This window comes from Brachycentrus maculatus, unplaced genomic scaffold (genome assembly GCF_059751285.1).
Source record: "Brachycentrus maculatus isolate JH-2025_06_01 unplaced genomic scaffold, ASM5975128v1 h1tg000244l, whole genome shotgun sequence".
NCBI lineage: Eukaryota > Metazoa > Arthropoda > Insecta > Trichoptera > Brachycentridae > Brachycentrus > Brachycentrus maculatus.
In genome coordinates, this window is record NW_028280995.1 from 615,046 (window position 1) to 630,888 (window position 15,843).

Consider the following 15,843-nt stretch of genomic DNA (forward strand, 5'->3'; position numbering starts at 1 on the left):
GAGATGTCAAAAAATAATATGAAAAAACTCCTATAATTGGAGATAATCCAGATTTGTGACACACTCAAAATGTTGTAATTAAATAACAACCGTGAATTTTTTCCACATGAATTTTATTTCACCAGCAACCGGGTTTCATTGTAACCGACATCATGAAACCATTATGATGGTGTCGGTTATGAAGAAACCCGGTTGCTGGTCTAATAAAATTCATGTGGAAAAAAATACATAGTTAATAATACATGTTATTTTATTTCATATTTATGATAGTGATTAGTAACATTTTCTCATTTGTTTAGTTTAAACGCGCTTATTACCTTATGTTTTTTTATATGCCTATATACTGCACCCGTTTAATGCCTTATACTAGTACGAGCACATTGAGGCAGAAAAGTAATTTTCTTATTTTTATAAGAAAATTCTATTGTTTTTTTTTATTTTAATATTTTTATATTTAAATTTCATGGGGTCATCGAGTTCTTAAGTACCTTGTAATGTACAGGAAATGGTACCATAATAATTCAAACATTCTCCTTTGCATTTGACGATCATCACCACAGGTCTCAAAGGTTAGATGTTTCGCGGAGATCAATTTAGAAAATTGTTTGTTATTAATCAGACTGATGAGAGATCAAAGAGTCGTCGATGCTCTGGACCAATATTTTTTAATTTGATATTTGATTCATAGCAAAACGCTTCATTGATCACTTTGATACAGATTGAATGTGCTTTCGGAACGTGACCAACGGATCGCGAAATTTAAGAGCTTTGGGCAGGTCTATAGTTACCTTTATACAATATAATCGCTTTTTTGCTTAGATTTTTTATTATTATTAATATCTCTTCTCTACAAATGAAAGTTATTAATTTCTTATTAATAAATACGGTTCTATAACTACAGAAAGGCGTAAAACCATTAAGATATCTGTGTACTGAATGATTTAATATTTATTTTTTGCCTTTCTCGATTCTCAAATAAAGTATTAGAGAAATTCCATTGCAGTTTAATAATTAGTACAATGTTCAATCGTGGACAGTCTCCGGTATGATTAGCAACTCGTTTAACTTAAAATAATCACATTTTTTCGGATTTATCAATTAAGATAGGTACCGTAGCGTAGTGGACGCTTGACTGTAAAACTGGCGTTGCGGGTTCGATTCCCGCCAATTGCAATATGAATTTAAGAAAAGTGTCTTTTCAATTGTTCTGGGAGTTTGTTGTATATCCTACCTGTAAACAATCCTTTTAAAAAAGAGGCTTTGTAGATGGTTCCTTTTTAAAATGTATTGCTAGCCGATGTCACTGAGCACCCATTAAAAAAATAGCGATCAGGGTTAAACCATGTCATACTATTGTGGTAATTATGCAATACACAATTAAATATGGATGACGGGAAGGTATATTAAAGAAAATTAATTATCTCTTATTAAGATAAAACCACATTTTTTTTTAATGTTTTACCTGGTAAATACCACTATTTCTGAAATCTGTTGCGACGCATGTTTCGATGCATTCCGCATCATTTTCAAACACCGAAGATAAGTATAAAATATTACCTCAAAGTAACTGCCAAATTAATCAATAAAACCACAATATTAAAAATATTATTGTTATAAAATTTTTAAAAATATATTTTTTAACTAGGCTGCTCAAAACCAGAATATTTTGTTTACCGTTATACACAGGAAAAATCAACCCTATAGTAACAGCGAAAATTAATTACAATCTGAGTATCTTGAAGAACTTTTAGTTTTTAATCAGGATATTTTCATGTAGGTACCTCAAATTCATTTTCATTTTTTTGAGAATTTGAATTTCACTTGGTAAATACCACTATTTCTTTAAATCTATTGTTAAAACACATAAATATTTGTGTAAATATTTAATATGTAAAATTATTTTAACGTAATTCTTGTTTATTAATTTAACGTAAGTTTGTTGTTTTCATCTATAAACTAGTGATACAATTTTATTTATTTTAATATGCACGATATTTTCCAAATGATCTTATTAAAACAAAATTTATATTTTATATATTTTCGGCTTCTTGATAAAGCCAAGACATAATTTGGAAGAAATCAGAAAAAAATCAACGACAAAAAATCCATAGTTTCTTTAAAACATCAAAAACTTTATAACATTAAAAAAAACGTTTTACAAGACCAATTTCAGAGTAAGTTAAACAAGTTATTATGTACTTCGTTTTCTTTATTATACATCATACAACCCAATGGATAACTTCACGTTTTTGTTAGAAACTTCTGTTTAAATTTATTATGATTACATTGTAGGTTTTTCATTTAATTGACGATTCCATATTCATCACTTTTTCCATGTTGTAACTTACGAGTATTTGACGACCTAAAGTAAACACAAAATCTTTTTTATAATAGCAGTATTATTTAACATTTTTATTATAAAATCATCTTATGGCATTTTCTTTAGAGCTGTTTAGCTTTAATGATTTTGCGACACATACATATCATAGTTCCGTGTACTATTTGATATGAACAATATAAATGATTAAAATTTAGATTCTGAGTATATTTAAATATGAGTTATGCTTCTGCAGAGCAATCTTATGTAAGAAAATAATAAAATAAAAAATTACATAAGATATACAAACCTAAAGTCTGTGATTGTTGAAATTAATATGTATATGTAAAAAATATATGTAAATACATATGTGAACGTTTAGTTGAATAACAGAATACAAAAGGGATTGGATAATTATGAATATTTCTTTCACCATTCTATTACTAACTAACTAACCACTACGCTGCAGGGGTAAAAAGAGAGAATAGAATGCCATTATAATCTGCCTTTGCAAACAATCTCCACCGCTTCCACATTCACATGCATCTCCTCATACATAGCCGCCGATTATGCCGACTCTTGACCTGACTACATTAATGTATATTTAATACTTGATCATGCCAATTTTCCCTCATTTTCCTCTGCATCTATTTCATAAATTTGTTTCAAATTCGATGCACATGCCCAAACCATCTTAACACGCTTTTTTTTAACTTCGATAATGCTTATCCCAGCTTTGCATCCCTTCTTATTTAACCATTGGAACATCTTTCAAACATCGTTTTGCCAAACATTCATCTAAGAGATCGCATTTTTACTGCATTCTGTCTACTTTCGTTTTCTTTCGGCCATCCAAATCCATGCTTCACTTCCATACATCATACTATTTATCTAAATCATTTAGCTGAATCTTGTATTTGGCCATATTTGACTTAGCCTATTTTATTGAGCTGTTTTATGTACTGGCCTATTTTACCTCGATCTAATTGGGCCATTTCGAGTATGTTCCATCGCATGAATAGTTAGGAAAGCTATTAGCTCATTTTGCCTAGGAGTTAGCCGAACGAGCGTTGGAAATTAAATTGCTTTAGAAAGTCGTTACAGTTCATCCCACTTGTGTTTTCTGTGAACTCTTGTATAAACTGAGTTCAAAAATAATTGAAGAGGTACCGATACTTCAAGGAGGATTATTTTTTCATGTACCGACCCAAGTACATTGTACATACACGTTGTTATTAACTGCTATGTTTATGCTCAGAACTTTCTCAAACTTTAGAGAAGACGGCGAAGAAAGTTAAGGGTACATTATATTTAATAACTTAATAACTCTAGGTTTAAACATTGAAATAATAAGTGCTTATTTAAACCTTATTTTAAAGGCTTTAGTGAGTAAATCGTTAGTAGCGCCGAATTAATACAATAATTTCGTTTTGGAAAATGCGCGGTTTTTATTAATATATGCAAGATTTTCATAAGGGTTGGAAAAAAGGAAAAATTTCTTTACCATCAAATTAAAAGTTCGACATAATTAAAATAAGGTTTATTAAAAATTCGATAAAATTAAAATAAGATTAATTAAAAACACGAAAAAAATAAACCGATCAAATGAAAAATACGAAAAAATTTAAAACGCAATCAAATTGAAAAATGCATTTAATTCAATAAATACATAAATTTTAAAATTCAGTCAAATAAATTTTTTAATCAAATTAAAAACAAGATCAAATGAAAAACTAAAAACTAAAAATTAAAAACGCGATAGTATTAAAAACTTCTCAAAATTCGATTTCTTGTAAATATTGTTCTTGATATATAAAAGTACCTATATTAAAAGTGCTCAAAAAAAACCTATCCATTTTTAGCGTTTAAGGTCAAGTATTTTTTTTATTCGCCCCTATAGTTAGTGGCCACCACGCTGGAGGTCATGGTGTTGGTTAAATTAGCAAATAAAACATATTTTTTAAAAATACATAAATTATACGAGATTTTAAATTACTAACATCATATATAAATTAGATAAATAAATTTAAAAGTATAAGGATTCCATATCTAATGAATTCTAAACCGAAGTGTTAGTAGTCACTCCCTTTTCCTTTTTCGACGTGGATTTGTATTTTTGTATAATTAGAAACCCGAGGAAAAAGCCGTATTCAAAACAGACATCGAACTCTGACCCTTGGTAATCAGATTGACTCCTCTAACTTCCCTTCTTATCTCACTGTCGGTAAAGACGCTAATAGCATCTCTAATCATTATATTAAATGAAAAACAATAGTTAAGTAAAAGCACGAGCGGCAGATTGTAAAGTATAATGGCGTAAGGCGATGGATCCTGTTATCGACGTGTTTTTTTCAAATCGAATTCAAAATACATTTTGTAAATTGTTGACTTCGTGATATTAAAAAAAATCTTCTTATTAAAAACTCTACTTCGTGAATAACGTTTTCGGAATAACCATTCCAACTTTAATTCAACTATAATTATAGTATAGACTATGGACTATAGACTACGAAATAAAGATGATCCATTATAGACATTGGACTCTAGACTATGGACTGTAGGCTATGGACTATAGACTATGAAGTATAGACTATGTACTATAGATTATAGATTATAGACTATGGACTATTAGACTATGGAACATACACTAAGGATTGTAAACTATGGACTGTAGACTTTGAAATATAGACCTAATTTTCAATAATAATTTACTTTTATGTTTTATTGTTGTCATTCTTACCCTTCAACTTTAATATGCAGTAATTCCTCTTCTTCCTAATCGTTAATCACAAGAAGTTGAGTTCTGCATTATATAGATAGCTATAATACATTAGAAACAGTCAGTTAGTCGTTATACAGACTTACATCTTTTTTTCTTCTTCCCTGGCTCCATCCCAACTTATCATCTTTGTAGACTGTTAGAATTAGCTTAATACTATTTTATATCATGTAAGACTGTTATACAGTCTTACATGATCTATATTTAAAAAAGATTTGGGAATGAAAAATCTTTATACAGCAATCAACCCGCGACTAAACTCTCTACCCAGTAGTCTATCGAGGCGGATATGTAGTGACAATGTGAAATAATTACCAGATTAAGGAGACAGATAAAACCAGTCGGTGATGGGGTGCATTACCTTAGTAAGTAAATACATAATAGATACGTTGTACGGACGTCTCTTAACAGTAGACAGTAGACATGACAGCGTACAGAAGAAAGTGAAATCATTATTATTCTAAGCATTTAACGGAGTTTCTCAAAATTTCTCAACTTTACACTATTATTTCTAAATAATTATATCTATACTGAGAAGAAGTTTAATTTTTATCTGACTTGGAAGTGAAATGGTAGCACACTTACTCGTTCGCGGTACAAAGCACGACTCTCAAAGAGATTAACAAAAATAGTTTTGTATTTTGAAACGATATTCATAAAATATAGGAATCTACTAGCATTAAAGATATCAACATTGTATGTTTATTAAATGTATGTTTGTATATATGTATATACATATATACATATATATATATATATATATATATATATATATATATATATATATATATATATATATATATATATATATATATATATATATATATATATATATATATATATATATATATATATATATATATATATATATATATATATATATATATATATATATATATATATATATATATATATATATAAAGTGTGTGAAGCACCAAACATAATACAAGTCTTCTTCTTTTTTTGAAGCCTCCACTCGTCTTCGAGTGATTTTACAAGACAAACTTCTAAAAAATAAAAAATAGGAGATTTTGTATGAAAGCATAAATCATCTCAAAAATATTATATTTATTAAATATTAACACTGATATTGATTAGTGCTTCTATTGGTGATACGGAATAACTTTTTTTGACTTTTTTGTTTTAAATCACACAGCGTAAAAACAGTATAAAAGTATATATCTTGCAATGGCAAGATAAAATGTTTTGTACAGAAATTTCTTAGTGGAACTGCATTTTATGGAATAAAATAACAACTATGCGATTTTTTCCAACATATTTTATTTCACCAGCAACTGGGTTTCGTCGTAATGTCGGATACGACGATACCAGGTTGCTGATCAAATAAAATTCGTTTGGAAAAATTAGCATAGTTGTTATTTTATTTTTTTGCAAGATAAATTAAAATAGACTTTAAATGTCATTGAACCAAAAATTTTCATTAACATATTACTCAAAATAAGTATAAAATAAGACTGCCATTGTTGAAAAAAAACGTGTCGCACAATTGTTTAATGTATAAGGGTTTGAAAATGTATGATGAGATGCCTTAATGTGTGAAGAATGAAAAGAGTCTGAAAGAATTTAAAAACAAATGCTTTGTTTGCTGTAAGGAGATGTAAACATATTTAGATGATGTAAATTAAGTGTAAATAATAGTTCATATTTGTTGTAATATAAGCTTACTTAAGAAATAAAAAAAATTAAAAAAAAATTAAAATAATGATTTTGAATGAAGAACATGAAAAAAAATTATGAAGGTTAAAGAAAGTTCTCAACATAAGGAGTCAGTTGATGTTCCAACATACCAAGAAGCAGTTGAAGGATTATATTCTGCGATTGGATCCTTTTTCCAACTACATTCACCTCATAAATATGTTTTACCGTTCTTTCCTCACTCATTCGTTCCACATGTCCAAACCATTTCAACACACCTTCAAAATTCCAATTCCATTTGTTGTCTGGAATTCACTGTGCGAAGAAAATATTACGTTAAACATAACATAATGCAATCTTCATCTGAAGACAAGTTAGCTCGTCCGTATTATATGATATTTATGTTGTATCCATAACAGCATGGTAATACGTATTGTACTAACTCAATAAACATCTCATAGCAAAGCATAAATCCTTGCTCTAGGACGTATACGTCACGGTAATACTAGGCCTTTGTCACTATTCCATTCCAAACGTTTCTGATACCGAGTGAAAGCTTTTATGGCCAGTTTGAGAAAGCTTGAATTTTAACCGAATATTTATTATAATTAGGAGCTTTTGCACGTGTATAAAATGTGTAAACTGTGGACTGTATTATGGATATAAATATATATATTTATATATATTATAATTTATGCACCTACTTTATATGTTATATATATATATATATATATATATATATATATATATATATATATATATATATATATATATATATATATATATATATATATAAACATATAAAGTAGGTGCATAAATTAACAAATACAAGCAGTTCCGAACACCACAGGCTCTGGGAGCCGTCAGTTCCGACGCCTGTCAAGATATTTGACAAGCCTGGCGCATATTCATCTAACAGTAGAATTGCAATGACTGGCATTACTTGCAGCAGTCAATAGCCTTACAGTTTATAGCTTGTCAGATGCAGCTAAAAATGAATGCATGAAACATTATTGCTATCAGCTACCAGTGAGAACTTTCCTCAGAAAATTATATTTCCATTTCATCGGTTGATAACCCTTAACATTTATGTAGCTACATTATATTTAGAAAGTGCATGTTTGAATTAAAATCGTAATTTCTTCTCCAAAAACCATCCCTGACTCTTAAAAAAACTTTCATCAATTGATTTGTCAATCACTTTGTGGTAAAAATTTTTTAATTTAAATTTTATTAGGTAAATACCATTATTATTCAATTACATTTTTAAAAATTTTTATTTGGTATAGATTTCTTCATATTAGCTACTGTACTAAATTGTAAATGAAAACACTTATTTTTAACCACTTGAGTTATATTTATTTTCACGACAGTTTTTTATTATAATTTTAGTTTCGGAAACTTCAGATGCTTCCATCTTCGGATTTAAATATAAACGGGTATACCATAAATATAACTCAAGTGGTAAAAACAAGTGTTTTCATTTACAATTTCATCATGTCTTACCACAAAGTGAATGCCGAAATAATAAATAATATAGCTACTGTACTAACTATATTTCGAGCTCTGTTTCCAGACAATCGCATTTCGCAGAATGAAGCAGATATTTACCAAGTAAAACTGTAATTAAAAAATATTTTATGGAAAAACGTTAAATTTCTTCATAGTATTTTTTTCAGGGTTAAATTCTGTACTTTTGAACAAAAATTTGGACAAATATTAAATGATATCAAAAAATGGTTTAAAATAATTAAAATTTGGCGGAAGCGCTTCCAGGCGTTCTCTTGATCGCCGATAGATTCCAGATTTTTTTTAATTAGTGGAATAAATTTTATGGGATACAAATGACGTGTATATAGGAGCCGAGAATTAAGTTAATTATATTCTACGTATGTGAGAAATAAATAGAGGAGGCATAGTAGGTAAAATGTATATAAATATGATTTACACAGATAAACATTATTCACACTACGAGTGATATGTCAATATTATAGGTATCTCAAGTTGATATGAACCATCTATCGTTTTTATACAAAAGAAGACGGTAGTATAAAATGTATAAAGTGATTAGCAAGCTAGGTTGAAAGCTCTGGGTAGCTCAGACAACCACCTTCTTCCTTGCTTTTCTTCCCCTCCAGGCTACCAATCGCATTCGGTCGTTCCAGGCTACCCTCATTGCCACGCGCAACGTGTCCAAAGAACAGAAGAATCCATGTAAAAAAACAAATTTGATTCATAAGCAATCAAGGATGGTTCTGCGTTCCGGTGAGGATGTGTAGGTACATCGTGTCTAATTTTAAGTAGGTACCGAACACAGACTCTCCTCTTAAGTGATACCACTCAGCCGCCGGAAGTCGGCATCTCATTATAAGATAAAACCAAAAAATGCACCTTACTTAAAATAATATTCTGAGACTAAAATAAAATTATTGTCAATTTTCCGAGTCTAAAGGTAAATTGCACCGTGCGTTGAGGTTTGGCTTTGCAAATTGCAAGGGACTCTCCGCCTTGGGGCGCCATCGAGAGATACCCTATTTGGTTGATGAGATAACCCGAGGAGATGGAAATAATCGTGCGCATCTAGAATAGGCCGTTTGTGCTAATGTTTTGATAAAAATATTTGTAATAGCATTAAATATTTTTTGGTATAATTTATTTCGTTTTCTGGAATCAGTTTTCAATTCAATTCAATTTATTCCATAATTAATATATACATTACAAACTAACATTTAAGGCGTATACCTACATTAAAAAACAAATTTAAAAGTAAGCAAGAAGACTCTTGTTAAATGTGTAGAAGAATCCCGCTTCGGAAAACACCTTCGGACACATGGAACAGATTCATATACAATGTGATATTGTTCAACATAGCGGTAGCTCTTCCTACAGGCATAACCATCAGCAGGTTGGTCCTGTGTACAGGAATGTGAAACAATCTATGCCGACGCTGTCTTAGGTAACTATCGGGAACATACAGACCAATGCTCCAGTTAATTTCAGGATTATCGATCATACCGCGCAACAATAAAAAAAAAATGCCTAATCAAATACACATTCCTTCTAGTCTCTAAACTATTGTAGCCAAGCATACTCTGAAGAAACTCGGTCGCGTTATAGAAAATAAAAACCTATCAGCGATAACTAAACTGGTACGAGTATTACACAACAAAGCCCTGGTACTAACTCTATAATGTGAAGCATAGAGTCAGCAAAAGAAGGATGAAAGTAGACTGAACGCAGTCAAAATGCGATCTCTCAAATGAATGAGCATCAAAACGATATTCGAATGGTGAAATGAGGAAAGAATGCAAGACAAATTAATTAGCGACTTAATTAATTAAGACATTATCGATCAAATTAAGAAAGATGTGTTGAGATGATTTATGAAATAATGTGGCTGTAAATAGGAACAGAGGAAGACCAAAGAAAATTTGTCATGATCCGTTTTTTAAGCTACTCGTATTTTTTTGGTCATAAACAATGTTTCGAGTCTGGATGCCTATTTGTAACACACGACCCATACGCAACGATATTAATTTTAAATTTTCATTGACCACCGTCACGATATTGTGGTTAAATTATATTACATAATAACGTAATGATCGTAGATAACTTGCTATGTAAATTTTACTTTTTTTTCCATTGGATTTGAAAGATTTCATGGGAAACGTGATTTGCGGGCACAAAACCTACATATTACATTAAAATTTGAATTTTGAACGAGCGCTGAAACGCAAATACGTATGTTGAAATCAAGAGTCCTCGGGCAATGTTGTTTATTCCGTCGGTCTCTAAGGACAATGCGGTACCTATACTAGATGCAAATATAATACCCATAGCGTTGTGGGTGATATTGAAAATAACTCTATCCGAATGAAACGCTTTAAAACTTTCCGGTCCCACAAAATTAAAAATAAAATTTAGGTAGACAGTTACATTCCAACTGGAAAAATCTTTTGTCCTCTGCTCCACATACTGTTGTAATATATACGAGTGACAAAAATGTAAGCTTTTAATTTAAATAAGTAATACTAATGATGAAAAAATGTCGAATAACATCCGACATGGGACCTAAGAGGAAAAAATCGATGTCGAATCTCATTCGAACCCATATCGCTATTATATAATTAGGAAGTATGTTTTCTGGGGATTAAAAGAAAAATAAGGATAAAGAAAGGAGAATGGATGCTGGGAATAGAGTGAATGGTCCACTGAAATCAGTTATTGCAAAAAAAACTATCACCGAAAGCTAAACTAGTATTACGCAAAAGAGTCCTGGTTCCAACACTGATGTATGGAAGTGAAGCGTGGAGTTTGCAAAAGAAGGATGGAAGTAGACTGAATACTGTCGAAAGGCGATCCCTCAGACGAATGTGCGGAAAAATGGTTTACGATAGATGTTGGAATGGTGAAATAGGGAAAGCTTAGATATGTATTATCGATAAATTTATGTAAGGTGTATTGAGATGGTTTGGAAATGTAGAGCGAATGAATGAAGACATAATAGTAAAACAAATTTATGATGCTAAATGAAAAGATGCAAAAATTATATCCATATTCTTCTTTATCTTTGATAAAATGTCAAAAAATAATATGATAAATAACTCCTGTAATTTGAGATAGTCCAGATTTGTGAACAAGTATTTGGACACACTCAAAATGTTGTATGCAAAGATTATTTGAAGATGAAATGAAATGAGAATGTATGAGGAGCAAAAAAGAAGCGAAGATTGTTCGCAATGACTGATTGGTGTGGCTCTCTATTCTCTCTGCCTATCCCTGCGGAGCGGTGTGATAGTAAGTTGATTATTTTTTTCTATGCTTCAATTTTTAATTTTATTCTTATTGGTTTAGTATGTATATAATTTTTGAATATTGCATTGAATTGTAGAGTTAGCATTCGGCCTGACACGTCAGCTTACATATTTGTGATTTATTCATAATGGTATCTAGACGTCCCGATGACCTGATAATCCCGATATTCGAAAAAAAGATAATAAATATCTCAGAATTCCAAAAATAAATAAAAAGGAGCGCGAATTCCTATCTCCCCTCGCTGAGAATTTTAGAAGTTTTAAAGTAACCTGTTGATAAAAAATGTCCTGATTTATCGTGAATTCCTCAAAAATTACTCCTGAAAAATGTGAACAAGAATTCAGGAATTCAACTTTTATATTTTTTTAAATATTTTAATTCAAATATACTTACGGAATCTCGTAAAAAATGCCAACCCTAATTTAAAAATATTTTCTTCGTTAACGTTTTTTTTCACTTTATGTGTTATAACTCATACTTCTTCTTCTACTTCCAACACTTATCCGTACCCAGTGATGCATAGGGCACTGCAAGTGCCCTGTGCCCTGTATGGACGCAGTGTTTTCTTAATCGTTACTTACATGAAGGCAAGATGATCACTTCTGCGCTTCAGGGACCAGTCCAAGCTAATGTCAAATAAATATCACTACAAAAAATTATCACCACTGGGAATCGAACCTGAAACCTCCAGCATGGTAGAAAAACACGCTAACTTTTACACCACGGAGGTTGATAACTTAATACTTTAATCTATATAATAGAGCTTCGTTTAAGCTCTGTTTATATACGATCCGAATACAGTCACGTAAGCTCACTATGGAATTAAAACCTTGATATGAATAGATAAGTCTGTGTTTAAAGTCAAAAGCTCAACGAAATGTTTATTTTCGTCACGTTCAGTCAAATTGGACGTTTCTAGGAAAGAAGGGATTAAAATAATATTTCAAGGAATAATTACGCATTAAATTTTAGATACCTTTTTAAACATTCATAATAAAAGAAAGTTTAACAACGTAGAAACGAAAAATATAATAACAAGAGAATTAAAATTTATACATGTACCTACATACCTCTGCAGTGAACCTCCCTAGTGTAATGGTCAGCACGCTCGGCTACCATTCTTAAAGTCCCCGGTTCGATTCCCAGGGGGGATAAAATAAATAAAAATGATTTTTTCTCGCTATTGTTTTTGCAATATTACCTGAATCGAAGGGCTTATCATCTTTCCTTCATATGTTAACGATCAAGATAATACTGTGTTTATATGATGTAATGCACCATTGGGGTTCGGATAAGGGTTTGAAGAAGAAAAGTACCTACATACATTAGGTATAATAAAAAAGTATTGTATTTTATTATGTTTTTTAAAACAGTTTGCTCATAAATGTTGAATTGTTTTTTTCTTCTTCGATTCAATTCAATGTAACTCTACCAGATATAGAAAATTGAAAATGACTACAATACGGTTCCATTTACAGTTATAAATATTTAAATAAAAATACTTTTTAATACGTTTTATTATTATTAATACAATTAGTTATAATATTGTAACAATTCATTTATTTTTTCATTAAATGATTCGGCAGTCACTTTGCGGTTATATCTATCCAATTTTAATTTAAGTTTTACTTGGTATTTGAAAATGACGCGGAATGCATTGAAAAACGTGTCACTTTAAGAAAAAAATGGCATTTACCAAGTAAAACTTAAATAAATAAATAAACTAATTTATTACTAGAAAACATTCATTCATGTTTCGACCCCTCCGAAAACAAACCCGGGTGCATTCATTGTAGCATAACGAACTAACCATTGCACTATGGGGACGTGCAGTATAAATTAAAATCAGGTTATGTAAGATATTATGTCGAAAAAATAATAAAAATATAAACATTTTGATAAATATTTTCAGACGTTTCCGAGTATACGAATTATTTCGGAAAGAATCTCAACAATATCGATAAAGGTTCTACTCTTTCGTGTGACAATAATGACAACAGCTGGTGATAAATAAGTCGCACGTGGTTAGTGCCTAACATGAAATACAAAAAGGTTTAAAATCAGAGTTGATTTTAATGTTCTGTCATGGCAGGATTATACATGTTACACAATATGTTATCCACAGATATCACCTTAATCAGCCAATGAGGGATCGATGGATATGTCCAACATTTTTTCGTCTCTGTTAAGATATCTCTTAAATATGTAATTCAATGCAAGTGAGTTATTTTTTGTTTGGACTATAATTCAACCCTTATCCGCACCCCAATGGTGCATAGGGCACTGCATTATACAAACACAGTGTTATATTGCTCGTTAACACACGAAGGAAAGGTGATCAGCCCTCCGCTTCAGGTACCAGTCTAGGGTAATATTGAAGAAATATTAGAGTGAAAAAAATCACTTATATTTAATTGACCCCCCCTTGGGAATCGAGCCCGAGACCTCCAGAACGGTAGCAGAGCGTGCTGACCATTACACTACGGAGGCGTACTATAATATTGGACCTAAATACTATTGTAATATCTTGAATGTTTTTCGCTGATAATTGTGGTACATTTCATAAACTTTATAAAAATAAAACCTTAACTTTTTAAAAAATTTCCTACCGGTTTCCAAAAAGCACCATCTTCAGCGATCTGTGCTTATCCATCCCTGAAGATGACAAGATGTTTGTTGGACAAAAGCACCAAAAATAATATTGGTTACATACTAAGTTTGAGTTTTATTTTATAAATACGTATACATTTCATGTCTCCATTTTAGAACAACGCAATGAAGTATTTAATACCTATTATTTCGTAACAAAAAAATACTTATTTGATAGATATGAAAAAGAAGCAGAGGAAGACTGAGGAAAACTTGGCACGATCAGTTATGTCAAACACTTGAAAGCGGCCGGAGAGGTATATTAATCGTCGAGTATGTATGAGGAGATGCATAAATGTAGAAGAGGCGAAGAATGTTTGCAAAGACAGAGTGGTGTGGCGTTCGATTCTCTCTGCCTACCCCTGCGGAGAAGCGGCGTGATGGTTGGTTAGTTAGTTAGTTAGGTATGGTACGAATGCAGATTTTAATTGAAAGCCATAACAAAACTCTGATACGATATAAAAACAAACTTAGCGCAATCAAACAAAAGCCAACGAAAACAATGGAAGTCGTCTGGATGTTTAGAATTGCCGTACCTACCAGAGGTAGTAAGTAACATACCGCTATATTTTATTTATGTTGTTATTTTTTCCCCATAATCTCTGTGGGGTATGGTGTGGTATGACCCACACGGACTTAGCGACACACAAAACGAATACAAAACAAACCACCGCGCAAAAAAATACAACTAAGAACATGCGTTAAAAATATATCACGGTATGTTGGTTGTAATTTTCATCGAGCGTTGTTCAGCTTAGCGTTTTGTTCCTCGTTTCAATACGAAACAACATGGCTGACTACGAAATTCATGCGGCCAGTTCGAATCGAGTCGTTTTAGCGTGGTGACGTCTATCGGCGATCCGGATACCGCGAACTTTTGACGTTCCAAAACTTACAAACACAAACATAACCTCAAATACTTGAGACGAATCGTTTTTGTAAGTTTTGAAATACGAATTCGAATTTGAATCGTATCGTTCTTATTTCGAACCGCATGTTTGAAAAAAGACCTTAGAATGTGCTTTGTTAACTTTGAAACAATAATAATTTCATCGTATGTGTAAATGTGAAGTGCATGTGTATGAATAGTTGTGCTATGTGAATTTTAAACAGTTCGCCTTTGAACCGAGTCGTGTTCCACGTTTGAAATAATTCTTTATTTTAAATAGATGTTATTATTTTATGCGGACTTTATTGTATGTGCCGTGTATTGTAAATTTATAAGTGGATCGTATTGTTACGAGTTATACAGGTTAATATTGCTTGATAAGCTATCATTATTTTGAAAATATACATATATCGTTATTCAAACATAGGTAATTTTAGGGGGCAATATTTTACTTAGGTACCTATATAATTAATTACTTTTTTATTTATAAATGCTACCTCTAAAGTATAAGGATGACATCTTTGAAATAAATTTAAAAAATAAATTAACTAACTTACCATCACGCCGCTTCTCCGCAGGGGTGGACAGAGAAAATAGAACGCCACACTACTCTGTCTTTGCAAACATTCTCCGCCTCTTCCAAATTCATCCATCTCCTCATACTTACTCGCCGATTATTTCCACTCCTAACCCGACTGCTTTCAAGTATTTGACATACATGTTTAAGCCATGTTTTCC

The 15,843-nt window shown here is 31.2% G+C and overlaps 1 protein-coding gene across 2 annotated transcripts in view; it reads left to right on the forward strand.

Moving 5' to 3' along the window:
• Positions 1 to 15,037: 15,037 nt before the first annotated feature.
• Positions 15,038 to 15,843, forward strand: part of LOC148306280 (rho guanine nucleotide exchange factor 10-like protein) — a 410,152-nt gene continuing 409,346 nt past the window's right edge. Inside the window, exon 1 of one of the 2 annotated variants that reach the window (XM_088265303.1) lies at positions 15,038 to 15,468. The gene's annotated coding sequence lies outside the window, so the exon portion shown is untranslated. The remainder of the gene's footprint in view (positions 15,469 to 15,843) is intronic. The other variant, XM_088265304.1, reaches the window with a different exon arrangement.